Here is a 26,391-nt window from a genome sequence, read left to right as displayed (position 1 = left end):
ACTCTGTTTCTCTTTTTATCCCCCTTAACCTTCCCCCTGCGCAGGGTAGGCAACCGGAACTACCTCTGGTTAACCTCCTTGCCATTCTATGCATTATTTTCTCTATCTCTATTCCACACACACACACAAAAAAACATACACACATTTAAGTACAGCCCAGAAATACACCACTGTGCCTGCTTGGCATAACTCATATCGCCAAAACATAACTTTCCGTTCAGGCAACACACGCAACCTAACTACGCTCCTCAATAAACCTCATATCAATATAGTGCAGACAAACTGTGGCATCCCTTACACAGTCAAGTTCCTTCTTTCTGATATGGTACGCCTCGTGTGTCATCCTCGCTCGGCTGTCACGACACCGACACAAAATCTTTTACGCCTTTCAAAAGCGTCTTGCACGTGAGCGTCGAACAGTGGACGGGAAATGTGCCCACTCACGTTATTCTTAATTGACAATTCATGCCCACGCGAGCGCAAAATTCACGCACCTGCCGGTATAAGCCGCTCCCGAAAGAGTAAACCTATGCATCTCGCGCTTGGCTCCATCACCCTAGTGCAACGGCTACGTTTACCACGTCATAATCGAACTACACTACGCCCGTACGCAAACTTCTCGCAAAAGTGACTACCACGCGCCACCATTAGCTCGGCAAACTAACTGCCTCGCGGCAAACCTAGCTTTACAATCCCGAAAAACAGGCTCCGTTCTCCGTGGTCCGCATCTCCGCGTGCGATCAGGTCAATCGTAACAACAATAATGATAACGTTGCGACCACAGAGCTTATACTACGCTCGCGAGTGTTATTTCCAAGCCGGCCAAGTAGCTACCGGCGCTTGTCCGTCCCGCAAACAAAGATCGGAGCGGTTACGCAACGCGACCACCTTGCTACGTTACCCTTGCCCCCCCCCCCCCCCCCTCGTCCTTTACGACGCCAGAGGTGAGAAGAGAGGAGCGGGTGAGAGCGACGCTCACATAAACCAGTTCTCGTCTCGTGTTCCTTTTCCTTTAACTTTTTTTTTTTTTTCAATGCAGGCCCTCGCCTCACTTGCCGTCCCTCCGTTGCTGCCGCCGTTGCTTTTCTGGACCCGCGCACCTGTTGACCTTAGCGGGAACGAACGGGGCCTCCGGCTAATCTCGATAACGGCGGCCTTCCTTTCTTTCTTTCTTTGTTTTCGTACCCTTCTCTCGCTTTTTTTTTTCTTTGCTCGTATTGGTCGCGCTCGCACTTGTTACTCGTTTCGCCTCTCCTGTTCGCAGTGCTGTGGGCGACCGATGCATTTTAGTTATACGAGACATGCGCGTGAAAAAAAAAAAAAGAGAACCTGTCTCGTTCAGGGCACAGCCATCCTACGCGCACCCGTGTACGGCAACTGTGGTGTACAAACGGGAAACACGTCCGAGTCGGGAAACGGGTGAGTCCCTGGCGGCGTCGGTCTTACAAGAACAGAAAAATGGGCGAGGGCGAAGATGGGGGTGGCGGTGGTGAGAACGTGAATACTCGGAATTATGGTAGGTGACGACGCATTACGTTTCGCCTCACCAAATCCGTGCGGTGAAACGAAATATAACCGATCGAGTCGGCGAGCCTAACGAGGTAGCCAGAAGAACGGCTACTCCCCATTCTCCAGTGTCTAACCGCACTCCTCCGCCTCGACGCCGACTGAGTGGAAAGAGAGAAAGAGAGAGAGAGAGAGAAGACAGGAAAGGCATGTAGGGAGGTTAACCAGACGCACGTCTGGTTTGCTACCCTGCAATGGGGGAAGGAGGTATGGGGATGAAGAGAGAGAGAGAGAGAGAGCAGTTTTGCGCACAGTTGAAGGTTCGCACAGAGCCTACACATGGTTCCCAACACCTGTCGACTTGAGGTATTTCAAGAGCGCTTTCGTGGCTCTCTGTGCCATCGACGCGGACGGCAATCGACCCAGGATCTTCATTACCGAAAGTGGTCAAGAGTCCAGCTTGTTCAGTGCTGTCCGGAGAGCTTCACGCTCGACGTCGCAGTGGGGACAGATGCGTAGGATGCGTTCGATCGTTTCCGCGGTTCCACAATAGTCGCACGTGGGCGTATCCCAAATTCCAATGCGCAGCTTGACGGACAGGTTAGCATCGCACAATCGTCCTCGTCCTCACTTCTCCGAAGCGCGTAACCGGCTCTCGTTACTGATTGCCTGAGCGCAAAGTGCTAACCTTCCACGGACTGCGTGGAGCTGGCGAGACGGGAGAGTGTGCGGCGGGTACACTGCTGTGCGGCTGGAAGACAATTTTGCGCCGATGCGACTGGCAAATTACATATTCGCAAATTTTCGTGACGTTTGCAGCGCAGGCGCAAGCTTTCTTTCAATATTGCGCATCTGTAGGGAAATACGTTTTCGAGCTCGGAAGGCACAAAACGGCCGGCTCAGGCGCAGATTTTTGTGGGCTTAGCGTGTACTGAAAGTGATGCGTATAGTCACCGGGTTTTAAGAGTGCGGTGCTGATCAAATTTCGAAGGGAGACTACAAAAAGGGGCATTCAAGAGGAACAATGAATTAAGCTCTAATAGTACACTACGAATAGGGTTGTAGCGCCGAAAAAGACAACACATAGCAAGCGAGACGGGACAGGCGCCTGTCCCGTCTCGCTTGCTATGCGTTGTCTTTTTCGGCGCTACAACCCTATTCTGGAAACATGCACCAACTAGCCCCCGACAAGTATTACTTACTACATTACGGTTCCTCATTAGCAAAATGCCCCCTCTCTCTGTGAGGCAGGATTGATAAACCAGAAAAAAAAAGGAAGACGTATCAATTGAAGTCTTGTTGTGACATCATGGGTTCTGACAGCGCCTACATGAGTCTAGTTAATTGTTCTTAAAGAATAAGAACTATGATGCAGTAAATAAGAAAAAAACGAAACACGTAGCAAGCCTTCGATAACGTTTTCCAAATCAAACGACTCTAAAAGAAACAAAAACTCGACTATGTGTGACGTTACATGGGAAGTACCGGCGCCGTGGTTCCGTGGTCTAATTCAAGAAAGCGAAGCTTGGTTTTCATTTTCTGCGTTAAACATCGACCATTTCCTGCCTTATAAGCGTAAATATAGTTTCGAAAGATTAATTTACCAGTTGAAAGTGATTTCGCGAGGCTATTTGTGCCTGAGGAATCCTTAAGCGCAGAGCGAGTCCAAGCAAGTTGACACACACAAGCGATCGTGTATACATAGTGACTTGCTTGACGCTACCTGTTATGATTGCGCTTAAACATTGCTACGTGTCTCTTAACAGCAAGACCATACCTCAACGCTATTCGTGTTCCTCTTAACACTACTCACACAACCCCACCAAGAAACCTAGTTATATCTAACCTATACCTTTACTAAATATCTGGTGCCTTTGAAGTCAAAAATATATATAAACATATATATATATATATATATATATATATATATATATATATATATATATATATATATATATATATATATATATATATATATATATATATATATATATATATATATATATATATATATATATATACTTTTCGAGTTAAAGAAGACAACATTCAAGGGATATTGCAAGCAGGATTGTTCGACGCTGTATTGTTGAGGGTATAGTACGCGGCTTTTACTGCACGTTATTAGAGTAGTGGCAAACAAATTCCAAACAAGCAGCCTAAGTCGTGCCCTTTCAGCAAATCCCAGCCAAACAGATAAAAATTGCGGACGTGTAGTACACAATGTACCGTCTAATCGTGGATCTGGTGCAGATGGACAATACGGAGGCATTCCAAGTGGATCTAAAGATAGGCGCTTGCAGGAATCGGGAGACTGTATACTGATTCTTGTTATACATTGTGACCCGAAAGGTAAGAAAGTTTGACTTCACTGCACTCGTAAGAGACGAGCGTGCTTCTCAGTTCTCAGTCATAACTTGCAAAGAAACCACAAGATCCTACATAGCTCGCCAGTAAAATGAAACGCGATTGCAAATATTTTATATTTATTTGCTCCATTTCTCTTACAGAAGTTTCGGAAGTTGAATTTTACTTATTTCGCGGTTTGTTTTATTCTCTATGCCGAACCCCCGCTGTTATATGTCCCGGGGGCAAAGTTAATGTTTTCTTTAACAAAGAGGCACGTCGTTGCAAGCGAAGGTTTTCTCTTCACCAGCCCTCGGGGCTGATGTCTGCATGACCAGCTGGCGTAGTTGAGTGCAGTGTTAAGGTGACTGACTACGTGTGCCCTGTGTTAGAGCAAATTGACTGACCTAACAAAAATGGAGAGCACATCGCTGCTCATTCGATAACTGTCAATAATTAGAACCCCCGTATATTAAAGAGAATCGCACACAGGGGAAGCACATCGAGCGTGGAATTCAGACAAAGCTTTTCTTTCCTAAAAACCTTTTGTCATTGGCTGGGAAACTCGGAGAATGTTTCGGTCGCTATCACGACACTCTCACGTCAGCGGCAGAACAAAACCATCAATCTTTACAATTACATTGAGAAGATTAACGCCCTCGACCCAACGAACGGGCTATAAGACACGCCGCGGCTTAACCTCGACCACCTGACGTTACTTAACGTTCACCCAAAATACGCGGCACGAGCGTCTTTCTTATTTTTTTTTTTCATTGCGTCTCCATCGGAAGGTGACCGTGGCATTCGGGAACCGAACCCTCAACCCGGTGCTCAGTTGCAGGACGCCACTGCGGCTTGGTGTGTCCGTCCACTGTCTGCATACAGTTCACCGCGATGCTTCAGAACGGCACGTCGAAACATCGCCGCCGGAGCCGCTGCTCCCGCAGCAATGCACTCAATGCACGCAACTAACGAGTCGCGAGAACGGAAAGACAGTCGGTGCGGCTGTCGACTTCGACCATGCGAACGCGCGCTTCCGAAGTTCGCTCGCGCGGTTCCCATTCATACGCGGAGCGAGACTCGTCGAGTGGCGATACGCGAACGTGATCAAACCGCAAAATCGAGCCGACGATTCTTTACACCGGAGCGCGCAGGTGAAGTGTATCTTCGGTACTTCCCTCTGTCTCTCTCTCTCCTTTTTTTTTGGGGGGGGGGGGGGGGGGCGTGCGACTTTTTTGGGGGGGTACGCTTGTTCGCAAGCCGTGGTGGCCATTCGGTCACGGACCGCTTGAGCACGCTTTGGCGGATGAAAGAGAGAAGCCAGCCAGTCCTTGTCTCGAGTGTCACCGGGCTGCTGCCGTCGATCTCCGACCGCAAAGAGACAGGCGCGGAGGGAGAACGCGGCTGGAAGTGGGAGGCAGCAGTGAAAAGAGATTTCGTTGGGGGATCGACCTGGTAATCATCTTTTCAAAGAGAGCGTTGAGCGCGCACGCGTTCTGTATCATGATTTTTTTTTTCTCCTGCAACGGTGAGACATCTCGGATGAAGTGCTAATAATTTTTACCGGGCTGGCTTTTGTATGGGTCTGGTGACGAGTTCCGCTCGCTTCGCTGCTGCTTGTTAAAAGAGAGGCGAAAGTCGGCCGACGTCCAGGTTTTCTCGTTAGCGCATATTCACGTGCACAAGGGATCTTTTTTTTTGCATTTTGCTTTCTCCAATTATCTTCCTATTGACTTGCTAGCGTATGTATACACCTAGATGTACTTACGGCCACCGCTTCACTCGGTGTTGATTTACTGATTCGCTGATTCCGTTTAAGCTTCTAAGGCGAAGACTAGTCCATATGAAGCACGTCATTGTATGGGCTCCTTGCTATCTTAGCCCACCCACTACTACTTACGTTTGAATAGCGTGAGCCTTAATCAAAGTACTCTAGTGTTCTAGCCTTGCACCCCCACCAGAATCGAACCTGCGACCTCGTGCTGAAGCAGCAGAGCATTTGAGCCAGTGAGCCTGCGCGGACGTCAAACTTTTCAGTCACTAGTTAACTAGTAAAATAGCCAACCGACAGTTCATTGTTTCGGTCGAACGTATATCTCGAGATTCGAAACAAACGTTTAGCGTGGCGTCCCTAGAGGCTGATTTTAGGCGTCGCGTCAGCGGTGGCGCAACACCTAAACATCGCGACTGGTCAATCGAAGGACGAAATCATGTCGCAGCGGGACTAGCGTGACTAGCGCGCTAGTCTCTTCAGCGAGACTAGCGTTTACGTCACGTTGCAGATCACTAGGCACGCATGCGCGGCGTGCGCTGCGATTGCGTGCGCAGCGCCACGTATGACGGAGATCGTATCGCGGAGTTTACGGAGATCACCACACACGCACGCAATGTGCAGTGATATACGCCCCACCTTGCCATCCCACTTTCGTACGTTCTTCTTTAGAAGTTCGTGCCCTCGCCACAGAGGTGTCTGATAAGCCTTTGCACTGCTGTCGACGATGCGTCGTCTTTATACACCACATTCCAGAGCGCAGTTTTGCAATCGTCGCGTTATCGTTCACCGTGCCCCGGACTCGATAACTCTCTACTCGCTCGTCCGGTGCCAGTGAAAGTCACCGAGAGTGTTTTTTTTTTTTTTTTGCTCGGACGCTCTGTGGCCTAATCGCGCAATATGTTCTCACGTAGACGTGAAAATAGAGGGGGCGGGGGCATTATTTTATGAGAAAAGCTCCGAAAAGGTGCGGAAGAAGGAAACAGACGACAGCACAGACTCAGCCTGCCGACTGTGAAGCCTGGTGTCCTAGACTATACCGGATTGTTTTCTCTTCATTTCTTTTTCTTTCTTTTTGAAGTTTTCACAGACTTTTATAAGTTGCCTGTGACAACAGCGCAATTCTAATCTCTGAACTGGATCATTCGAAGAGGCGGACGATGCTGGCACTATCGATTAATGCATATTCGGTTCAACTAAAAGCTTCTCATTCGTCCTTCAATTTGGCGCTCCCGCAAAATCCGGATGAGACTGATGAACAGACGACAGCAGAGACTCAATTCGTCATCTGCTTCTTCCCACTACAGATGTGTTGGCTTATTCACGCATTCTTAGCTGAAACAGCTCAGAAACGAGACTGAAGGAACAGATGACAGTACACCCGCTGCGTTATCGATGTGCCGTCTACCTGTCGTCTGTCTTCATTGTGTAAGCGTATGTGTAGTTTGTATGTTTATGTGATCAGTATGTATACCACAATTATCACCCAGTCCATAGAGTATCATGAGACGATCTGCTTGGCGAACGTTTCCAGCTTATCAGTAATGTTTGCACCTTTTTGCTCCTTTCGTTTCGCCCTTCCGTAAAAACCGGATGACACTGGTGAGCAGACGACGACGCAGACGAAATTTGTCATCTGTTTCTTTTTTCCGGTCGATGTCTCGGCTTAGTGACGCATTCTTAGCGGGAAGAGCGGAGAAACGGTACGCAATGAGAAAACAGACGACAACACACTCGCTGTGTTGTCGTCTGTCTGCAGTCTGTACCTTGCTTCGCAAGCCGTCTCTGCGCTGCTCGAGTCAAAAACGCACAGTCAACTAGCCCTGACATTGAAGAGCTTCTCGTCCCTCCATCCGTTTCGCGCTTCCGTAAAACCCGGATGAGATCACCCACCCCTAAGTAGGCGCCGTTGGCAAATGTACACACTCAATGCATAGCACGCAGGGCCCGTAACTCTGCAGCGGGAGTAAAAATAAACAGTGTCGAAGACTTAGGGGAGAAGCCGGCTGGGGAGCCGCTCACGATCGGCTAATACGCTCCCGCTGCGAAGAACGGGTTTCCGTCGGCCCCCTCCGACGAAAGCGCCCCCCGAACTGCCGCGAAGGCGGATCGCATGTACACACATCAGGCACTTGACTTGCGGAACCAGAGCTCCGCGCACAGCTGAGGGTGGTAGCAGGTCTCGAACTACCAGCGACCCTATGGTAAACCTAAAAGCCCGAACGCTTATACGTGATAGTGCGACGATGACGGAGGTGACAATGGAGTATGTTATGCACAGGTGCTTACCCTTCCACAGTTACCGATACACCCTGCGGCCGAGTGCGCATGTGCAGTTCGGGTGGTAGTGGGGCAATGCTATGCCGAAATCCTCCAATGAAAGGGTTGAGAATAGCACCGACAATGACGACGACAAGGACGAAGACAACCCTAGGAAGAAGAACGTGTTTAGTGTTTTGTCCACACCGTACCATAGATTTTATGCACATTGTTGTTTGCACTGGTACGTCGTGGTGTTGGTGTGTCGCACATGATTGTGAATTCGTTTCCTTAGAGGAACTATATATGTGCAGAAGTCTTGAAACGATCACCAGACGAGGAGTAGACGGTGCCGTATAGCCACGCTAATATATTTCTTGCACCGTGTCATAAAAAAATAAAAAAAAGAAGAAGTCAGTTCGTCGACTTAAAATTTCTCCAGCAGAAACGCTGGGAGGCTTTCGGGGCTAGAAACTACCCCAGATACAGTAGAGCGAAGCAGGACACTTGTTGGTACGAGATTGTGTAAAATGCACTACTACAAGGACCACAAATCTATGGTCGTATTACACGTGTGTCTTGTCTCGTCTTCGTGCGTCTTTTCGCAATACTTAGCGCGGTTTTTCCGACTACTCTGGACACCTTGACGCATCCCTGTGAATCCCCTATCAGGAAGCGTAAAACAAATAATAATCAGCCAACGGCGCAGAAAATACAACTAAGTCAATCACATTTGAAAAAAGAATTAGCACATGTTATATACATATAAAGCGTGTGACGTGTATGCTTGTTCAGAAGACGTGCTGTCGCGAATAAAACCTCTGCGCACACGTGAAAGTAACAAGAACCTCACTAGAAAAAATTATTGAAAAATAATCAGACGTGGGCGAATAAATGAGAGAGAGGCTCTGCCGAACACCGCTCCGTGCCGCCTAGCACGTCGCCGCTTTTAGTCTCGCAGGCGAAGGTGGGCTTCGCCGTCGCGCTGCGAGGAGGATACGTGACCCAGTGCGCGGCAGCGGTGAGCCAGCCAGCCCAGCCTGTCTCTCTCTCTCTACCCTTCCCTCGCATCCTCTCCCGCCCGGAAGAGACCGACTAGCGCGGGCGAGCGCGCGGAAGACCCGACCGGCGCTGGCTGCTTCCTTCTTCCGTCAAGTTCACGGTCACTCAGGGCCGTTCACCCCTCGACGCACGTTTAAAGGCCGCCCGCCGCCGCTGGGCAGAACCCCCCCCCCCATCACTCCCCCCCACCTCCCTCTACACTTCCCCCCCAACCACTCTCGAAGGAGCCCCGGCGCGCTTCCACCGTGCTACGCTCGCGGTCGGTTCCCGTCGATTTTGGCCGATTTCATGACTCCTTTATTTCTGCCCGCCATCCCTCTCTCCCACACACACCCTCTCTCCTTCTTTCTCACTTAGCCCTCTGTCGTTCTCTCCCGCGAGCACGCTAAGAAGCGATGGGAGGACACGGCGTAGGCAAAAAGCGTGAATTCTGCCCTTTTGATGCGTTCCTCCCTGCGCTACCGCACCCCCCCTCCCCCCTCAACTGCTTTTATTTCGCCGTTTTCTGTCGGGTTTGCGCAGACTACAGCCATAGCTGGCGCACACGTGGTGCCTGCCTCCGGTCACCCTCGCCCATCCACCTACGGGTTCGGTGGTGCAACCTGCTCGGCGTTGGTGGCGGCGGTGGATCCGAGCGTGCATATATTCGGTGGCGTCCGACTGCTTGTTTAATGCATCGCTTGGTTCTGGGCGCGGCTCTCCGTAGGCGGTCCCCCCCCCCCCCCCCCCGATTGTTCCTGGCTCTGCGTAGGAATCGCGGCTTCCCGGTTTGCCACGGTCCTCTGCCTCCCGTTCTCTCGTTCGCCGCGAGACGACGCGATTAGAGCTTCCTGGCTTTATCGCCGCGTACTGAGAGTTCTCTATCTTTCCATTTTCTCTCTATCTCCCTCTTTCTCTTGCCTTAGATAACGAACGCGATCGTGATGAGACCTTAGGCTGAGATTCTGTCTTCCTCCTTAATTTTTTTCATTTCTTATCTCTTCTCCTTCCACATCGATCGTGGGACAGATCACGAACCCTATTTTACGAATATCCCATTTAATCTTTTTTTCTTTATTCTCGTATTTTTATCATCCGTCGCGCAGCTGAATGACCGATCTCGGTGATAAACGGCAGTGTGGTGGTGCAAGAGCCAATGGCGAAGTGCGAGAAAAAAAAAATTGAAAAGTGAAATGTATCGTTATATAAGTGTTATAAAAGGTATTAAGGAATTAATCTAGACAGTCTATAGATTATATATATATATATTCCTTGTCGTTTTGCTTCAGGTAGACGTGTCTCTTTTTATACTGTTCTACTCTCGACAGAAAGGCTTGCTACATCACAAATGGAGGTAGTTAAGCTTACAAGAAAGCGACACAAGAAATCAACGATCAGAAATGAAATAATAAGTAAAAACGATAGTTTCATTCTACATCACCGGAACATTAAAAGTATGGTTAAGACTTTAGTTATTATCGTTGTATAAAACAACATTTTTGGGGGGTCCACGTGAGCGCACGCACAAGAGGTCCGCAGGCAGTGACAGTCGATATAGTGCCCAATATATATTTTTATAATGGGCCACCAACTTGCGATGTCACGGAACCCGTATTGTAAGAGTGATCTATCCTTCGTAATCAAAAATCTGCTCTAATCAAATGGAATTACGCGGTTTGGTTTTGCTTTAGTGTCCTCTGACGCAACTTTATAGGAATTATTGCCTGCAAGAAAATTGTGGGACAGGGCTTTGTCTTGATTTTCTAATCTGAAGTAGTCAATGATATCTTAATCATTCCGGGCAGCATAAACAAGGGATAGCACTCCGCTATCAGTACTTCTAAGTTTTTTAAGCTTGGGCAGTCAAGTAGCCCGTCGACAAAGCCTTGCAGCAGAAACCTTGAACGTTTCTGTGTCCTTCTGCTATTCGTTGTCGACACGCGGGCTTCTTCAGCCCTCAACGGTTCACTTCCGTATAACGATGTGAAGACAAGTGCTGCTTCCGCGGATTACGTTGGCATCCTATTTGCACGGGACACGGCGACGCCAAGCGGTGAACAGTGTGTTACGCAACTTGCTTCAGCGAACTCGGTCGCCCTCTATGGCAAAGTTCGATGCCTTTAACCCGGAGAGTTTGCTCAGGCCACGGCACGCTAAACAAAGATGGAGTCGTGTTCGGATAGGCAATGCAGATGTTTGATTGTGGTGCCATGTAGGAGGGCAAATAACGCTCTTGTCTACCCCTCTTTCCCTCTCTCTATCTCTCCCCCCCCTTTTTTTTTTAACCATGGGTATCAACTCAATGCATACGTTCCTGACGATTGCCTCGCTTTTATTTCAGCATTCAATACAAAGCTTACAAACTTGCGGAAAACTACCCACTTGGAAGTCCGCAAACCAGAACAAACAGGAGGAACAAGACTCGTTAACTTCTTTTGTATAAAATATAGATGTACTTAGTATCGACAATGTGTCTAGGCCTGAAGTCAAAGCTCCTTCTAAGGACTTTACAGACGGTGTACATACTGACTAGATTCAACTCGATAAGCGTTATGTCACAACGCCCTCTCCGCCATGGCACTTCTATAGTGCGGTTAGCGCTGAACTACAGATTGCAAACCTTGCGTTTAGAGAAATAAATAAATACATATATGCGGCTTGGACACATCCTTGAGGGCCACGACTGAGACCGGGGGTGCTAGCCCGGACGTCATCAAATTCCGCCATATTGTTGAATTGAGCCAATCAGAGAGGCCGTAGCAGCCCTGTGGACCAATCAGAGCTGACAAGATGGCGAACTCAACGACATGCACGAGTTTGGCAATGTTTAAAATATCTCCCACGGCAACACACTTGGCACCGGGAGCCAGTTTTTGGCATGTCAGTTTCTATCAAAGCCCAGTGATCCCTGCACCCAATCAAGGCTGCGAGGTTCTTGATAATCGTGATGAGTCACCGCAGCTGCCTTTCATTGAGTGTCGTAATGACGCGGGATCGCTTTTACTATCTCGCGTGTTTACGATCCCGCTTCACGCGACCGCGAACGTCACATACACGTCATCGACTACAGCCAACGCCGTATAAACATGCATGTCACTATAGAGTAAGCGATGTGACGATGTGACCGGGAAGGCATGCCTTCACTCAGGCGCGAGTGAGAGCTATATACGCGCATTCCTGCAAGCACTGCAGCGGCTGCGTCGTCATTGACGGCGACCCTGCCCTTATCGAGGCGTGCCGACATCACGTAAACCCGGGCCTGCCCGACGCTTTTCGCGGAAACGAGCGCCGTATCATGTTTTCTCGAAAGCGATGCCGCTCGCCGCGCGGGCGTCGGGCGTTGTTATTTCACCCGCGCCTATCGTGTTCGCGCTGTGCATACGTTTCTCCCGATAACCCCGTGCTATATATAGAGTTGCAGTGTCACTTTATGCGCTGCCTCCTGCCGCACTGACACTGTTTCGATAGCAGCGAGACGAAAACAATAAACTGTTAGTTTCAACGTCTCAAAACTGGAGCATTCAGTTGTGAGGAACGTCGCAGTATAGAATCATCGCGATCATCATCAGCCTATTCTTTTTTTATGTCGACGGCAGTACGAAGGCCCCTCCCAGCGATCTCCAATTACCCCTGTCTTACGCTATAGCCGATTCCAACTTGAGCCTGCAAATTTCCTAATTTACTGCCGTCCACGACTGCTCTTCCCTTCCCTTGGCACCCGTTCCGTAACTCTAATAGTCCACCGGTTATCTGCCCTACACATTACATGGCATACCCAGCTCCATTTTTTTTCTCTTAGTGCTAACTAGAAAATCGGCCATCGTCGTTTGCTCTCTGAGCCACACCGCGGTCTTCCTGTCTGTCTTCCTGCCTGTCTTACGGTGATTAGAAAAAGTTTATTTCAGCAAGAGACGGCACGAACACTGAGTCACAATCACGGCACAATTCCACCAGCCCAACATTTATCGTTCCATCGCGCTTTGCGCGGTCCTTAACTTGTCCTTGAGCTTCTTTGATAACCTCCAAACTTCTGCCCCGCGTGTTGGCACAGGTATAGAATGCAATGGCTGTACACTCTTCTTTTCAACGACAGCGGTAAGCTCTCAGTCAGTATTTGTTAATACCTGCCGCATAAAATCCAACCTACTTTTTTGTTTATTATTCTGTAAGTTTCCTTCTCGTTATCAGGGTTCCCTGTTAGTGAGTGACCTGGTGTCTTTCCGAAAATTCATTCCGAGTGGATACGCCCTGCAAACTCGTCGGCTACAATTTGTAGATTGCGATACGGGTCGTAAAGTAATAAATTAAGATTTCAATCGCTTGTTTTTTTTAGCAGTTGAATACGTGTTTCGACTTGCCGTGCAAGTAACGTCCTCCTCTCTGGATAATCCGACTCAAGGACAAGAGTTAGGTTATGTGCAACCGAAGGTTTCTGAATAAAGAAAGAAATCTCGGGCGTGACACATTGCTGCAGTGGTGTGCACCAAGCAGTGCTAGATTGACGTTTGCGCGACGGGCAAGCGCGTTCAAGCAAGCTCGAATTTAATTTTTCTAGCAGCCCAGCCTCTGCGTGACGTCGTAGAAAAAAAAAAAAAGCGTGTTCCAGGAGCACTATGTGGCCTCTCCCTCCCAGCAGGAAGCCTGTTTGACAAATTGCTCACATGACCCCAGGAGTCCCCGACAGTCGTTTGGAGGCGGCACGGAGTTTATAGATAAAGTGCAAACAGTGTGTACCCATGTAACCTGTGTGGACCAAACTGGTCGAAGTTAATACGTTGAAACCGCTTTACACGTGGGTGGTAGTGCGGGAGCCAGATAAACCTTTGGTGTCGCCGTCAAAAGAAAGCGCTACCCTCATTTCAAGGTCTTCGGAGGTATATTGCTTTCTCTTTACCGTTCGTATCTGGATTGGACAGTTCATAGCTTTCAATATTGAACACATCTTTATAACTGACATGGTAAGACTTTCCTGCAATGTGCTCGCCGGCGTTTAGCCGTGTCACCGATATGCCCGCACAGTAGAGAAGTATGCAGTGATAAAAAGGGCCTCGAGCCCGGAGTATAGCACGCAGTCCTATAGTTGAGCAAGCATGCAATGCCCTCTGCTTCCCAACGTGAAGTCACTGCTCCTTGCATACGACAAACCATTGTTGAAACTAAGATCAACTTCCTACTAGCCCTCACGGTGTGTGCTGAAGAACTATATGTTGAAGACAAAGAAGCGGCGCTCCTTTCTCGCTGTCATAGGGATTTGAGGAATGCGTAAGGGGAAAAAAAGAAAAAAAGAACAACAATAATAGGCAGTGAGAAACCCTCGATTCGAAATGCTCGTCATTCATTTACCTCTACGAACTGATGGTGCCGCGGTTTGCAAACAGGGCCGGGATAATCCAATGATGCTGTTCCAGTGGTATCCCTTTTTTGCATTTCGACAGTGGTTGTTTGACCGGCGTTCCGGTGAGCGGGATCAACAGCATGCCGCGAACGATGGATAACGAGAAAGAAAATTTAAATCTTGGGGTTTTACGTGCCCAAATAATGATTTAATTATGAGGCACGCCGTAGTGGGGGGACCCTGGATTAATTTTGGCCGCCTGGTGTCCTTTAACGGGCACCCAATGCACGCGTTACACGGGCGCTTTTGCATTTTTGCTCCCATCTAAATGCGGCCGCCGCGCCCGGGATTTGAACCTGCGCGCACAGGGACTTCGCAGCAGCGCGAGGCCAAAGCCACTACACCACTACGATACCAGGCCGGGTGATAACCAGAAAGGAATAGAATCGAGGAAACGGAATCCTTCCGTTATACCGGCGCAACTCGCTTTAGCGTTTCTGCCGAAAACTGCGGCCGCCCGCCGCCGCATCCCTTTACACATCGTCTTCGATTCCAATCCCGCGTGCTCAAGACCGGAACGGTCAAGCGTACTTCGCGTGGCCGTCGTGGACTCGGACCCTCCAATTGCGTGCAGCGCCACGGAAGGTAGGAATTCCGTAAGCCCGACCAGGAATACGAACTGCGCGAGTGCTTCGCTGAGAAAAAAGGCCATCGCCCACTGTGCGCCGCTAATCCTTTCGTGATCCTCCCTTTGCTTCCCGTTAGACACCCAGTAGTACGCAATTTTCTTGGCCTTGTGTTATAGAAGACCGCAAGATTACGTTGTAAATAGATTCGGACACAGCCGGTTACTCAATGCATATCGAACTTAGCACAGGAAGCAGTTTCTTATAATCGTGTTTCAGACTGTGCACTTGTGCTATTCATTTAGGCCCCCAGTTGTCCCTAACAAGGCTGTGTATAACGAATGCACCATAAAAGTTAGTTTAAAAGTGTTCGCATGCATCGAATTTCTCGATACAAGGAACTAAGCGCACGAAGCAGTTTTTTTGTATATCCGGGTTTTACTGTACATGCCCGTTGCGTTCTGTCAAGCCCTCAGCTCTGCGTGACACGGGCGTGTATAACGAACGTATCATGAATCGTCGTTATAAACGGGTATATACATCTGTTTATTCGATGGACCGTGCTAAGCGCACGAAGCAAGTTCGTAATAACCGGGTTTGACTGCATGCACCTGTTGCGTTTCCTTACGACGTAGCTCGCGCTACCGCTACGGTTGCACGAGACGTAGCGAATGCACTGGTACCTTGTGGGACCAACTGTATAAGAGCACCGGGTTCACCTGCATAAAACTGTTGCGTTCCGTTAGGTCCCGAAATGTACGTGAGAAGTTCGTGCGAAAGGAACGACCGAAAAAAAAAATTTTAAACAGTTTCTCATTAATTGAGTTTCTGGGTATGACGAACTAAAATCACGAAGCAGTTCGTTATGACCGAGTTCAATCGAGTGAAACTGTTGCGTTCCGTACAAGGCTCCAAATTGTGAGCAACAAGCTCGTGAATAAAGAACGACTGATAAAAGAGAGAAAGAAAGTAAAACTTTTCTTAAGTTCGTTATAAGGAGTTTCAGATGCACTGACTTACTCGATATAACGAACGAAGAGCGCACGAAGCCGCTTGTCATAACCAGGTTTGTCTGTGCACACCTGTTTGTTTCCTTTACGATGCAACTTCTTTTCTCTTGCTGCCGCTAGAGGCATGGCACCGGTACTTTCGTGGCAGAACGTGAGACGAAGTGGGAGAGACGGGAGACGGACAAACCGCAAGACGTTCGGCGCGCGCTAGCGAACGATTCCGCGAACGGTCACGTGAAGGCAGCTGGCGCCTCAGCGCGGGAGCTCACGCTCGATCTTTCTCTCACTGCCGCGCCATTGCAGAGGGGGTCTTCGCATCCGATCGGAGCTGGAGATACGGGCTCGGCGAGTACGTACAGGCCGAAATCAACGTGTGCACCGCCGCTGACGTATCCTGAAAAACGAGCGTCCACTCGAAGGCTCGCGGTTTTGATCGCGAGATTGCGGTTTCGCTTTTAACGTGGGAGCGAAATGTCTCTTTGAGCAGGCTGTGTGTACACGTATTCGCTGTGCCGCTTGTAGGGTGCGCACGACATTTCGGTATGGGAGCTTTTCGAGAAAGTATGCTCTAACTAGTCGATGGGATCCAGCGATCTGATGCGGCGTTCTGCGCACGTGATGTGAGAGAGAGAGAGAGAGAGAGAGAGAGATTGGTTGGCAAAGAAGTAAATAACCATGCTGACCGCGTGGAAACTGTCTAGCGCGCGGTTGAAGTCGGCAGTTTGGGGAGCGGCGGAGAATGGGGCAACGGGCAGAAGGATGACAGGCATAGGAAGAAACGCGTGGGGATCGGGCGGGGCACACTTCCAGAGAAGCGCTCATGCACTGAACGTAAACCTGCTTTACGGTACGTTTCATTTTTCAAAACGCGTTCATTCTTTCTATCGATGCGACATAAACAAACGGCCCATTGAGCGAAACAGCCGGAGTCTGTAGCAGCGAAACGGCACTTAAATCCCCATTGGCAGCGACGTCACGTCCCGAGCACGCGCCTCGACGGAGCGGAGTGGGCGAAACGGGAGGAGGGCGTGGCCCCGACGCCACGTCACCAGCGCGCCTCGAGGGAGCGCCTAAGGCGACACGGCGTGGGCGTTGTCGTCATCGAGGCAGTCACGTGTGACGAGCGCGCGTGCGGGTGCTGTCGTATCACTCTCGGAAGCCGGCGCGCGGTTTCTCTCTATTTCTCTCCCTCTCTCTCTCTCACGCCCACTGGGCTTAACTGCTGCGCGCGCCTCCGACCTTGGTGGTCGCTGCTGCTGCTTCCTCGGTCTCTCGTCGCGCAGGATGTCGGTGGCAGGCGTCGTTGGCACCTCAGGCTGCCGCTGCTGCTTCCTGACTCGGGAAGCATGTACCGCTAGGGTACAATACTCGCAGCGCAAAACTCGAAGAATCGCTCAGAGGCGTTCAATTGGACATTAATGCTTTCGCATTCCCAACTCATAAGAAATGCTTGGGTGTTCTCGAATTTCTTCGTTTTAAACTTTTTTTCTTTTTCCATTTACACTGCTACTAACTTTACGTGAGGTTCAGGCAAATCTGCAGTCATAAAGTCTTAATGAAAGGTAGTTAGAATGCTGCGACTGAAATCTCGACTGAATCTTAACGCGAAGCTAATAAATAAGTGATTAACTTATTGCCCTATATCTAGAACGGAAAAAACCAGTCAAAAACACAAAGGACCAGAGGAGAAGTTCACGACACAACGACTGGACTATCACCTGTGGTTTATTAGAATCGGTGTAGTCCCAGCAAGGGCAGCGGAGCATGCGCAACCGCATCATCACTTATCACATAGCACATATCACATGCTATGTGATAAGTGATGATGCGGTTACGCATGCTCTGCTGCCCTTGCTGGGACTACACCGATTCTAATAAACCACAGTTGATAGTCCAGTCGTTGTGTCGTGAACTTCTCCTCCGGTCCTTTGTGTTTTTGACTGGTTTTTTCCGTTCAAGTATGTACCAACTGGCCCAGATTTCAACCCTTCTCCCTATATCTAGGACGGGATATCCCTCGGCGGCAGGCTTCAGCGCCGAGGAATTCACGCACCGGCACGTTACCGAATGTCGCAATATTAGAGAATTTTAGTGCTTATTTTCATAAAACCGCGTCGAGTTTATCACCATCACGGCGCTTTCTTTTTCTCACACGTGTGGATACTGCGCCGCGTGGGTACATAACCGGAGAAATATTCAAATCAGCCAGCACGCGCACCCACGTATACATAACGTCGAATTTCGATAGAGACTTCTATGATGCGGAGAGCGCTTCTGCAAAGTCGGGCGTAACACGCGCTAAATTTCGCGAAGAAGCGCGCGTTTATTAAACGCGACCTAAATCGTGCACCTCCATTCTCTCTCTCTCTTCTTTTTTCTTTTCTCCGCCTTTCATCGGACGACGCATTTGCCACGCAGATGACTGCGTTTGAGCTCTGACATGCGGCTTAATATCGCCGAACCGAATTCGAGCATGCCGCAGCAGCCTTGCTTCGTTGCATGCATGCCAGCTCTTTCTAGCCGCCCGCGTCTTTTGCCCACCTGCCTTTTTTGTCACTCTTCTGCCTCTTTTTTTTCTCTTCGCGCGATACCACGTGACAGTTTTCTCCGCCCCCGGAGAGCCAGTCGATCTCGATTGTCAACAAACAAAGTAGCGGAGAGAGGGTGACGCGTATACGGCAGGCGCGCCGTGCGAACACCGAGGTGTATAGCGACAGTTAGCAGCAGCAGCAGCAAAATGCATCACCGAAGCAATCTCATCCGCGTCAACTCGTGCACGGCGGACGGTTCCTGTTTACGCATATATTTGCGAGCGCTCGAGCGCGCGGTTAGGCTGTGAGATCTCGCGAGAGCTCAGAATGAAAAAAAGAAGATGCGGGCACGCGTATATGCGCATTGCAGCCGTTGCTCTTCGAGAAGGGTGCGTAAATTGCCATGCCTCCAAAAGTGTGTTTGTGCGACGCAAGCTTTCCGCTATATACATCCTCTGCACAACTCCACCCCCTTCCCTCTCTCCCCTTCTCTCGTTCTCTCTCTCACTCGCTCGCTCTTCTCACCACCCAATGTCGCTGCTGTTCGTCCCAAGCCGAACGCAGTCTATATAAGCCCCTTGCATGTGCATCTTGTTTGTTGTGGGAAACATGTTTGCTTCCTTTCGATAAACTGTCGCCCGCGTCACCATGCAACCGGCGTTGTGCCGAGATTCTCGCGAATCGAGAAGTGTATGCGGCGCCTGGTGAGCCGTACGACTGACTCACGTAATACTGTGCAGCTATACGTATCTCAAGAGTTTGGCTTCAATTTTTTTTTTCCTTTGGCGACTTTCTTTGCGCGTATTATACAGAGTGCGTACGTTTCCCCTTGTCCGAATGTGACCTGCGCAACTTCCAATCTACTTTAGTTGGGCGAAAGTGCTAGTCCACGACATTATAGACCGTAAATTAGCAGCTCTCTACGAAGTTCATTTCATTCATTCATTTATTATACCCCTCAGGGCCAAGGGCATTACAGAGGGGGAGTGGTAAATACAAAAAGAGGACAAAGACAGTTGGTTACATGAGCGTTTAAATGGCACCTGTATATACAATATTAGCTAAGGCTTCACGGAACTGTTCATAATTAATAAGGCCTACAACTTCGGCAGGAAGATGGTTCCAGTCACGCGAGGTTCGCGGCAGGAATGATTGTGAAAAACTTTTAGTGTTGCATGACAAAATACCAACTTTGTACTGATGATCAATGCGACGGGATACATAAATTGGATGGGGGATGAGGTGATCTCGTAGAGTATGGTGATGGTAGTTATCTTATAACTGCCTACAGAAAGCTTATGAACCACAGATGGTCTAAACAGACGTGGTAAGCGAACGTGTTATAGATCTACTGCTGTATTGCGACAAGGAAAATTTCCGTAATGGTGTCGGCTAATCAGGCGCTGTACTTCGCTAAGTGCAGTTTGTGATAAGTCTTTTCCACGGATATCATGCCCCGGAGTATCGCGATTGGTCGACCTGGAGGCGCAGGGCCGCTGTATATACCCTTCTAATGTGCAAACTTCGAAGTCGAATTTGCCCCTGGTTAGTCAAGCCAATAATCGACACATAGACGACGTTAGTCCCTACAATAGGAACTATTGCGTTGTAATTGTACGTAAGCTATGAAAATTGTGTGAAGAATACAGTTGGTTGTAATTGTAAGGCACCAGTATGTCGATTATAAGAAGTCAACATCATTGCACAGATATGTTTTTTTTTTTTTCGATGAGCTCCCGTGAGAAAATTTATTGAAAGCAGCACGTATATACAGTTGGCAGAATGTCACTTATATGTCAACCATTTTTGCAAAGGTGGGAAATGGCTGAATGTAAGCTACGGTCATTATAAAAAATTATCTATGCTTACTTTCTATGGAGTGGCAAAGTAAACTTTTGCAAGTGGCTAACGCGAGCTGCCTCAGGAGGCTGCATGCTTTTCGTAAGGAGCGCGTATACGGATCCACGAACGCATCAGTTTAGGCGAGGCGTAAAAGTGGCTTGACTTTCAAGCGGTATTTTAATATCTCTCACTCTACCACTTTCCTTCTTTCTTCCTCTCTCCTTACTGTCCGCGTATCTACATCTCTTACATTCCACCTACGTCCTTTACAGTTTTGCTAGTCGGCATTCGCTTAAAACGCACGCACACGAGGCGATTCCTAAACAAATAAAAAAGATAATAAAAAGAAATCTAGCTGGATGCGTAGCGCGTCTTCGCAACCGCGTCGTTCGCGCCTTTGGTTGCAACCCGTGGGGGCTTTTCAGGGCGTATCGAAATATGGAGCGTGTAAGGGAAGCGAAGCATTCGTTGCATCTGCTGTTGCCCGCCGCCGCCCCCGACTCTTGCCACCGCGCTTGATGCCGGAGGTTTGCGAGCGCCCCCACAAGGAGGGGGAATGACGGCAGTCAGCGATGCGCGCAACAACGGCGAAAATATCAAACCTTCTCTGTGGTTCTTGCTTATGATATCTCTCCACTACAGTGAACTAGAATCGCTGTACACGCCACCTACGTATACTTGCGTGTGTGTGTGTGTACAGCACGCACGGAGATGACAAAGAGAGAGAGGGAGAGAGAGAGAGCTAAAAGCTTCATGCACTCGGAGACTCTATGGCGAAGAAATCAAGCAAGCTCTCTCTCCCCTTTGCGCGCAAGCGCGCGACGGGATGCGGCATTGGTGGAAAGGAGGATGAGGGAGCTGGGAGAGAGTGGCGCGCCGCGCGGCGCCGTTGCTGTTCTCGCCGGAGGTACAATATTATATCGAGAAGTTCGCACGGGAGGTGCCTTTTTTCCCCTTGACAGCTGCGGCGTGCGCAGCCGCCCATCGAAGCCTGAAGACGACCGCGCTCACTATATTGCCGACCGCAACAGTTCATACGTTCGCTTGTCGCGTGTCCCCTTGTGAGCGCCGTTCTAACGTTTTCCTTTCTTTCTTTCTTTCTTTCTTTCTTTCTTTCTTTCTTTCTTTCTTTCTTTCTTTCCCCCACTTACACCTCTGTCTAGCCATGTTGCTTTCATTTTGCTTTCACAGCCCTCGCACCCATCCCTGTTTGTGCGACGCTGTGGTGGTCGTGCGTTGTTTGTGTGTACGGCGTCTGGCGGTTTCGGTTATTAATGCAGGCCGCAGCCGATGGATGACTTCAGTTCTCTTTGTTTGCGCTTCGGGCCACCGGTGGCGATGCTTTTTCCGCTCCGGCGAGGCGAACGTGAGCCCCTCCCCCCCCCCCTTTTTTTTTTCATCTCATCCAAGGAAGGGCGTGAATTGAAACTGTCCCTGTCGTCAGCTGTCGTGGCTGCTGCTGCTGCTGCTGCTGCTCCTTTTATGAGAACGGAGAGCGCTGGGACGCTATATATACGTGAGAGTGCGTGGCGGCCGTTCGTCAGTTTTCGCTTGGTTGAGCCAAGGTGTGTGTTGCGCCGTGGTTGTGGCCCTGCTCCGAGGGTTTCGGGGGGAAGTGTATGCAGTGGAGAAGGGACGGGGAGGAGGAGGAGGTTGCCAAGAGGACGGTCGGCGACGAAGTCCAGTTCTTGTTGCGTGTTTCCCTTCGTCTTTACTTTTCGTAGCTTCGCCGATTCGGTGTGTGTCCACCTTGTGCGCGGCCCACTTCTTCGACCGGCGCGCCGGGTGGTCGCTTTCCGTTTGGCCAACGCCGTGTTTCGCCTGAAAGAGTCCCGCCGAAAGTATGAGCCAGCGTCGCCCATAGAAAGTTCCCGTTTCTTCTCTCCGTTCCCGGGAAGTATTTCACGCTTTCTGGACGTTGCTGTCAGAGAAGGCAGAAACTCCTCGCACAACCGTATAACTTATCTCTGTTTGTCGCTTGATTCCTCGCCAGTTTTTGTGCGAGGCGCCAGCTCTTCGAGAAGAGAAAGGCGAATTCTTTTATCTGAGAGCGAAGAAACCACAGATCTGGCCATCCTCGCTTCTTAAGTCTATTGGGTTCCTTTAGATGAAGCTGGTCAGTGTCGCGGGTACGTCCAGGTCGCCATATAGCTGTACGGACAGCACAGTGAAAAGCTACGCTTCAATTCTAATCCAGCTGATCTCCATCGACACAATGGCAGCTGCGAACATGGCAGCAAAAATGCCGGCCTCGAAGTCACGCGAACAATTTTTTTAATACTATAATCCGCAACTTGTCCGTCCACCTACAGCTTCATCACTCAAGTCCACTCAAACTTCGGGCGCACCTCTCGCGCCACGTCAACAGGGTCAACTCGCTCAGTCGACCAATAACAACAACAGACGCCACTCTCTCTCTCACACACACTCTGAGCAGTCAGTGGTCGCAGACCGCTTCCCGCAAACTCTCTTCGGCTCATCCGCTCAAGGTTGAGGAGGCGGAAGCGCCTCATCACCGCCTTGAACCCGGTCGCGGCAGGCAGGCAGGCAGGCCGGGGCACAACACTCGCTGACATGTCTAGCTCACGCCCCGTTATCCCCATCCGTCAGCGGCCCGTAACCCACGCGCGCGCCTCGTTTGTCGGCCGTGACGCAACCTTTCGGGTAACGGAGCCGACGCCGCCTGCCTCTTCCAGTCACGGCGGAAGGAGAAACGCGATGATGAGCGCACACGGAAAATTTGTCGGGTTGCGAAAAGAACGAAAGAACCAACCATAGAACGAAAGAAGAAAAGAAAGAAAGAAAGAAAGAACGAAAGAAAGCGAGAAAGAAAGAAAGAACGAAAGAAAAGAAAGAACGAAAGAAAAGAAAGAACGAAAGAAAAGGAAGAAAGAACGAAAGAACGAACGAAAGAAAAGAAAGAACGAAAGAAAAGAAAGAACGAAAGAAAAGAAAGAAAGAAAGAAAGAAAGAAAGAAAGAAAGAAAGAAAGAAAGAAAGAAAGAAAAGACGGAGAGCCCCAGAACAGGTCGCTCTCGCGCGCCTCCACGCTTTCCCCCCTTACGCTGCGCACTTCTCGGTGGCTATGCGGACGAACGAGCGACTCGGCTTCCTCGTGGATGGATGATGTAAACGACGTGCAGACGTCGTACATCACGATCCACGCGCGCGCGGTGCGCGTATATACAGCGCGTGTAGCTCTCGCTGGCGAGAGCGGCGTCGTTACGTATCCCGGCTGCGGGCTCGAAGCGAGCGAACGGGAGAGACGATATGGAGACGCCTCCTAATGAGCTTAATGAATAATTAGGCCCGGCTCGCATTAAGCTCTCGCCTTCGGCGCCTTCGGCGCCTTCGTGCGCCCGCCAGAGAGGCTGGACGTTCGGGAAGGCAAGTACGAGGAAGGCAGGCGTAAGAAGGCTTCGTTGTTGCTCTCTTGCATGGAACCCGCCCCCCCCCCCCTCTCGCACCTACCCCCCCCCCCCCAAAAAAGAAAGAAAGACAAGGAAAAGAAGAGAGAGAGAGAGAAAATAATGCAGAGATAGGCAAGGAGGTTAACCAGAGGTAGTTCCGGTTGGCTACCCTGCACAGGGGGAAAGGCTAAGGTTAAGGTTTTTTTTTTTAAGGAAAAGAAAAAGCTATATGGAGGTTCGTGAGAAGATGACGGCTTGAAGTGATGAACAGTGGTAGAGCAAGGAATGTCTTCAGAAACGTTCCTTATACTACCACTGTTCATCTGTTAACGTAGACAGTAATGGGTTGTCCGCGCACTGTGTGTGCGCGTTATGCGTTCGTCGTTTCTCTCGTGTCGTTTAATTTATCGTAGCATGCACCTGGGATAGCACGCTATAGGCACAACCCAGTTTTCATTAAAGAGCCTCTGTATCTCTCTCTCTCTCTCTCTCTCTCTATTACGCGGCTGCTTCCGGGTCTTGGCTAAGGAGGAGCAGCTTCGCAGTGTAGTTACATAAGGTGGAATAGCAACAGGCTCGGCGTTAAATATAACGCCGTATCGCGCCACGACATGCAGCTTTGAATGAAAGAGTCAATTTTTGGTTTCTCTGCGCCTGTGAAAATCTGCATACGGCAGGACATACTAGATCGAGATAATGAATCCAGAAGAGCTGGCGCATGTTGAGAAGCATCGCAGCGTTTAGTACACGTGTGTGATTGCCCGAAGACAAGGAGCTTTGCATCGAAATCACGATAAATTGGCGCTTTTCTTTTGTCGCAGTTTCATTTGTAAGCCTTGTTACCAACGAGGTGATATTTATAAGCAATAAATATACGAGTAAATCATACGGCCTCCCGACTTTAAAGAATGAAGGCCGAATTCGCAAAGCTTTTTGTTCGAAATCCGATCATGATGGCTAATCAGCGCATTACGCGCAAGTCCGCTTTCACTATAGTAATATGTGCAACATCGCGATCGGCTAGGTTATGCTCTTACGAACAGCTTTAGCTTAAGGACATTTTTTTGTGAATACTGGCCCACAAGCGGGATTCGCAAAGCCTTCTTTTTTTCGTAACAGCTGTTTGTCATTGGTCGCTCATCGTTGTCATTGGTCGCTCATCGTCAGTAATAAATGATCTCGACATCACGATTGACTCACCTGTTCTCATGAACAGTTCTAGATGCAAGAATATTTGAAACCGCAGATAAATGAGTATGTTTCACCATAACTTAAGGAAAGGAGATCACGAAGCTATTATTCTTTGCAGCTTTCGTCTCAGTGCTGCTAGCTTCTTAAAAACCCGGGTGCACGTTTCTTTCCTTCTTTAGTCTTTCTCTTTTCTTTTGCTATATTCTTGTGGCGAAATGAACTCACTTATATGGTAGAGCTCACGTTCTAAATGAGCGTCTGTCTCTCCCTGCTATAGGGCTTTTAACAAACGCGTTGTCATCATACTCAAGTGCGAAGGCTTAACAAGTACAACCTTTATTGTACGCGCAAACAATAGTAGTTAACTGTGAACGGCGCTTTTCTTTTAAATTTGTGCGTGTATATCTAAATATATATATATATATATATATATATATATATATATATATATATATATATATATATATATATATATATATATATATATATATATGAAAAGCCCCGTTGCCATCGCGTGGCACGTACCCAGTTCGTTCGCTGGCTGCGCCCGACCTGCTGGTGCTGAGTTTGTCGCTGCCGCTCTACAAGCCGAATAAACCCCCTTTACAAGATATATATATATATATATATATATATATATATATATATATATATATATATATATATATATATATATATATATATATATATATATATATATTTATCATAGCCGCAATCCTATAGTCAACAAAAAAATGTTGAAATGTGCCTCTTTTTCCCATCCAGTTATTGCATTGCCTTCGGCGGAGGCTAGAGCAGCGGCGTAGCTAGGTCGTCTGGCACCCGGGGCCCATAGGTCTTTTGTCACCCCCCTACCCGGGTGTAGCCGGCGGAATGAGAGGCGTCTTCATACGTAATGACCCCCCCCCCCCCTCACTGGCCCCTTGCACCCTGGGCCCACGGCCCCCCGGCCCCCCGTGTTGCTACGCCACTGGGCTAGAGCACCTGGCCTGGTGCACGTGATTTGTTACTTAACCGTTCCGAAATAGCTACACATTGTAGCTGAAGTCGTGGTTCTTCGCAGCGTTTGACTTGTGAAGCGTGACAAACACGCGTCGGATACATCGAGATCGACATTGTTCGCGCAGAGTCGAACAAATTGAGAAGTGATAGCGAAAAAAAAGAACACACACACACGAAATCAGCCACACTTTAGGAGCACATTTCCTGAAAAGGCGTCCTTCGCTGTAAACGTTACACAACGGTCAATTCAAAGAGAGGCTTGAGTAAACACCTGTCGAATTCCACGAAATAAGATTCAATACGTAGTTGGCTCAATCATCGATGGCTTTAGGAGAAACGACGGCTTACGTCTGCCTGCCAACGTTAAACAAAAGATGATGAATTCACCCGGAAATGATCAGGCGGGGCCGGTTCGCATAGTCCGTACCTCTGCATATTATATATATATATATATATATATATATATATATATATATATATATATATATATATATATATATATATATATATATATATATGCACAC

General features: G+C 49.0%; 1 protein-coding gene across 4 annotated transcripts in view; it reads right to left on the bottom strand.

Annotated features, from left to right (window-relative positions):
• The window catches only part of LOC135916151 (PR domain zinc finger protein 1-like), a 256,776-nt gene that overhangs the window by 94,623 nt on the left and 135,762 nt on the right, over positions 1-26,391 (bottom strand). The window lies entirely within an intron of this gene.

This window comes from Dermacentor albipictus, chromosome 5, assembly GCF_038994185.2.
Source record: "Dermacentor albipictus isolate Rhodes 1998 colony chromosome 5, USDA_Dalb.pri_finalv2, whole genome shotgun sequence".
Classification (NCBI taxonomy): domain Eukaryota; kingdom Metazoa; phylum Arthropoda; class Arachnida; order Ixodida; family Ixodidae; genus Dermacentor; species Dermacentor albipictus.
Note: the sequence above shows the minus strand (reverse complement) of the source record. Positions and strands in the feature narration are given on the sequence as shown.